The 4,709-nt window shown below is 26.6% G+C and overlaps 1 protein-coding gene across 1 annotated transcript in view; it reads left to right on the top strand.

The window, feature by feature from the left end:
• LOC108687290 (papilin) overlaps positions 1–4,709 on the top strand; it is an 80,861-nt gene that overhangs the window by 40,154 nt on the left and 35,998 nt on the right. The gene's annotated exons all lie outside the window — the stretch shown is intronic.

Raw genomic sequence — 4,709 nt, 5'->3', positions numbered from 1 at the left:
TTAAAAAAATAATGCATTAATCATCAACATATGTTAAATTGAACATATGTTAAATTAATTAGTGACACAATTTGTATTAGTCAAATAATATGCGTGAGGGTCAAATGTTAAACAGTCTCCCTCTACGATTCACTCCTGTGCAAAAACATTTTACGTTGTAAGTACATTTATGGTAAATTTTATCTATAACGTGTCCAATACATTATCACAGTTATCATTGTCGGAATAAGTTACAATGTATTATAATATATAGACATGTATCGAAATATTATATCTATTAAAAAAAAATTGTGACATATTATAACTATATATATTAATAATTATTATTTATCATATATATTCGAATCTTAGTTATGCAATGTTTTGCTGCAGATACGTCATAAATCAAAGTAATAGATATTATAGCTATAATATTATGTTATTTATTGCGATATAATACTCCAACGATGTATCACGTATAATTATATATATCACACATTTTCACGTATGGAACTCTTGTCGGATATATTTTGCGATGAATAATCCGCATAAATCCAAATGAAAATAACTTTGTAGAGACAGTTGTTCGATAGTTGGAACGACAAGTTTATGAGAAATTTATTCCATAATAAATTTTATACGCGAGCGGTAGACTCAAATCGCGATCCCTGAATCAAAAGTTTAAAAGCGAGATGTTCTCAAGTGCATATCATTAACAGATTATTATATGTAAGCATAATGAATTGATAATTAATTGATCCGATGTTCGATCCTTTCACCAAAGATACTAATTGACTTATGAATATCTATGATTACCGAATTAGTAGCGTATTGCAGTGTGTAATCTCGGATTGAAAATTGATTTTATTCAAAATTATCTCATTCTCACAGTATTCGATTCTTAAAAAAATATTCTATTTAAATTAGTATTTTTGAAAAATATTTGTGATTCTCTCTCATCAATATTCTCTCTCCAATAAATCTTCCAATAAATTCATATACCTATATTCGAATAAATACAACAATTAATAGATGCAATTACGTTTTTATGGTTATTTTATTCTTATTAATCATTTTACTTTATTTTACTTAATTATGCAAAGTTCCACATATATATTTCCATTTTTACATAAAATTAACTTTAATTTATATATTTATTATATATATTATAGATATTTTCTCATTTTCTTCCTTATTATAAATTTTTTCGTAAATAATATTTTAATTGGCACTATTGAACATTTCGATCAATAGAAACTAAAAGATTTGCGTGGTAAAATTTTTAATATTTTACAAAAATACAAGTTATATGAAGGGCAAAAAAAAGGGGCACTTCAATTATTATGTCGGGGCGCATATACCGCGTCCCAAGTCGATGCATACTGCACCCTAACGATAAATCGTGAACGGCCATTATTAATAATAATCGATAAACCAATTACAATATTATTGGATTGCCGCTATCTACAGGTCGGCTGCGTAAAAGACGATTACGTTTCTTTAGCTATAATCTGATATATAGAAACGCTCGAGGCTCGATCCTTTTGCGTGAGCATATCAATACTTTTTTTAACAGCACTTTTAATAGCTCTGCAAGTATCATCCTTGCGATTACGGACTAATTAATCCGATTGTTCAATCAGAGAGATGCGCCTTATGCCTGGATTCCATGGATTCCCTTACGTTCCATAAGCACATCTTATTAGTCTTTTCGGATATATTTTTATATCCTAGTGTCCTGCCTACAACATTAGCAGTCAGCATTTTTACACTACTATTATCTTTTTTCTCTTTAATTTATTTTAAATAAAAAATAAAAAATAAAATTTTAAATATAAATACGTTTATTATAAATTGTAATTTAAGCATAAAAGTGCATGCATATTCATCTTATTAAATTCATTAGATTAAAAAAAAAGAAAATTAGATTTAAACAAATATTTTGATAGAAAAAAAGTAAAAAGTTACACACTATATACGGACAATCTATTTGTAGTTTTCAACAGATGGAACGTTTATATACTTATCACGATATATACTTATATATCGTGAAATAGTATGCAATTTCGACCGCAATTTAATTAGACATTAAAATCTGCGTATACTTGAAGAGATATATGAGTAAGTTTAAAGAATGCAATCGTGGGAAGTCTTTTTAGAAGGGTTAAAATACGAATGCACAATTTGGTCTCGATTTGCATATGGACTCAAGATTTCAAATCTCAATTGATACACTGAAACTATAATATAGCGATTAAATATTTTATAGTAGTCGCAACTATGCGATTAACTTAACACAAAAATTGACGATGAATATTGTTTCTATATAATTCGTTGAAATTTTGATACGATAATTTTGATACGCAGGAGATTTTAATGTTTTACTATGATTCTTTTCTTATACATCTTGAGATGATCGTTTAATTTTTAAAAAAAGATCATAATTGATATAACGATTTGATGCATAATTATGTTAGTTAAGTTATTTAAAATTATTCTTGCATTTATATTTTTCGTCATCAATTCACATATTTTTAACTTGACCAAATAATCTCAAAACTAATTTTATTAACATTCTCAGAAGGCCATGAGAGAATTTCATAACTAAACATTCTGCAAACTATATATTGCAATATGAAACTTGATACCAACAAAGCTATTTCTACAATATTGAGAATGGAAGAAATTATTTTCGTAAATACAGAAGCCTTTTCGAAATTTCGAACTTGAATAGTTTAATTATCGAGCATTAGTAATTATATTAGAGTTGTGTTATTGGCACTTGCAATTAAGATATTTTCCGATTGAACTATTTCCGTATGACAAATATTTAAAAGATGAAAAATTAAAAAATGTTGTTAAACCAATCAACACTATTACATTGTGGAAAAATATGCTACAGACATCGCTGTGTGTTATACATTTAGTGTGCTAAAAACTAACTTAAGCGATATCTATATCTAGTTGCATGTTTCATTCCATGAAATGACTTTAGCTAACATACTTTCTTGCAATTGCCACCAATTATAATAATTTCAATCTTAAATCATGATCCATACAACTTCTTACATTTAATTTACATACAATTTGTTTTCAAGAAAAGAATGTCACACAAATTGTCTTTTTATATTATATTATAGATAATATAATTTATAGATAATATAACTTTCTCTCGATATTAAAACATAATTATACTAAAAAAATAATTATAACTAAAAAAAATCATTCAATTACCCTCTTTTTTTCTGTATTTTTACTGTCACATTTTTGTAAACCAAATTTTAATTGTTCTATTATTCCATTGATATACAATATAATAATTTGAAATTGTCAATTAAATAAAAATGCAGAAGATAAACGTGATGTTTATGTACATTGAAATAAACAACAATTTTCAATACTTTTACAATGAACAATTTTCGAGAACATTGTTCGAGTTGAGATTGTGCCTTTAATCTTTTAATTCTTTATTGTTTGTAATTCAATTGGCTGATGAAAACTAAATAATGCATCATATATTGTGTATCTTTTAAATATTAGACTATTTTTAAATTTATTCGTTTTGACATTTTAATAAAGCAGTTTTATAATTTGACCTAATATTTGCTTTTGTACATACTGACCTGTTTATCACATTTATTGTTTTACATTAGAATCTTGAGTTTGAAATTTAACTATTGTTCGGGTTTTTCTGCTTATAATAATGCAGAATAACCGTTATATATATTATATATTATGATTGATTTTAAAGACGGTGCCATGTGGTGCATAAATGTACTTGTAATTATTGTCGTGTAAAATCGAAAGAAATATCGATAAAATCAATAAATTACTTTTCACGAAAATATTAGACTAGTCCGCTGATAACAGACCCCTGCATATCGCTCACCTATTCTGTATAGTGAATCACCGGCGGCAGTTCCGAGCATCGCATCGTTTCCAAACCTGAATGGCGACCACTTGAAAAACTTATGCAATGACGCGTGCCAACGCAAAAACATGTTCATTCAAGATTTTCGCCATGACTGACATTGCACTTGCTCCCAAATTTATGTTTCTATTTTTTGCATTAGCTTTCTTGTTGCTAATTATAAATTGTTGTTGATTATTATGTTAATCAAGATTTTTCCTACTTAATAAAATTATAATTTACCATTAATTTTCATTGCAATTAATGGCGATAATAAAATGATTTGTTTCTATTATAAATTAATAATTGAAATTTACTTACTTATATAGTAAAATAAGTATTGTTTTATTAATATATATGTAGATTTTGTGCCAACTATAAAGTATAAAATTTTTATAAATCCCAAATAAATTACATTGCTGTCTTATTATTTGATGCTCATTCGAATTATGAGTATTCAATTTACGTAATGTCATATGTTAATAGTGTCTTGAGTTCACTATTTTATTGATGTAAGAAACTATGGAATCAATAAAACTTACTCCTATTTATTCTTATTCCTTACCTCTACGAGTAATAAAGCCTATTACTACAGCATGAAAGCCTATGTAAGGTTAAAATCTATTGTACTAATAATTACATATATATGTACACTAATATACAGCATAATGTACATTTATTTTAATACTTTTTTTATGTAAAAAGATAAATTTTATTTTGCACTATAAACATGCATTAATGTTTCATTTCTCCTCTCATATACAAACACATTGGCGTGTGCGCGCGCATTATTTACGCACCTACTCAGCGTCCTAATATA

The sequence above is a fragment of the Atta colombica genome, unplaced genomic scaffold (genome assembly GCF_001594045.1).
Source record: "Atta colombica isolate Treedump-2 unplaced genomic scaffold, Acol1.0 scaffold204, whole genome shotgun sequence".
Classification (NCBI taxonomy): domain Eukaryota; kingdom Metazoa; phylum Arthropoda; class Insecta; order Hymenoptera; family Formicidae; genus Atta; species Atta colombica.
Note: the sequence above shows the minus strand (reverse complement) of the source record. Positions and strands in the feature narration are given on the sequence as shown.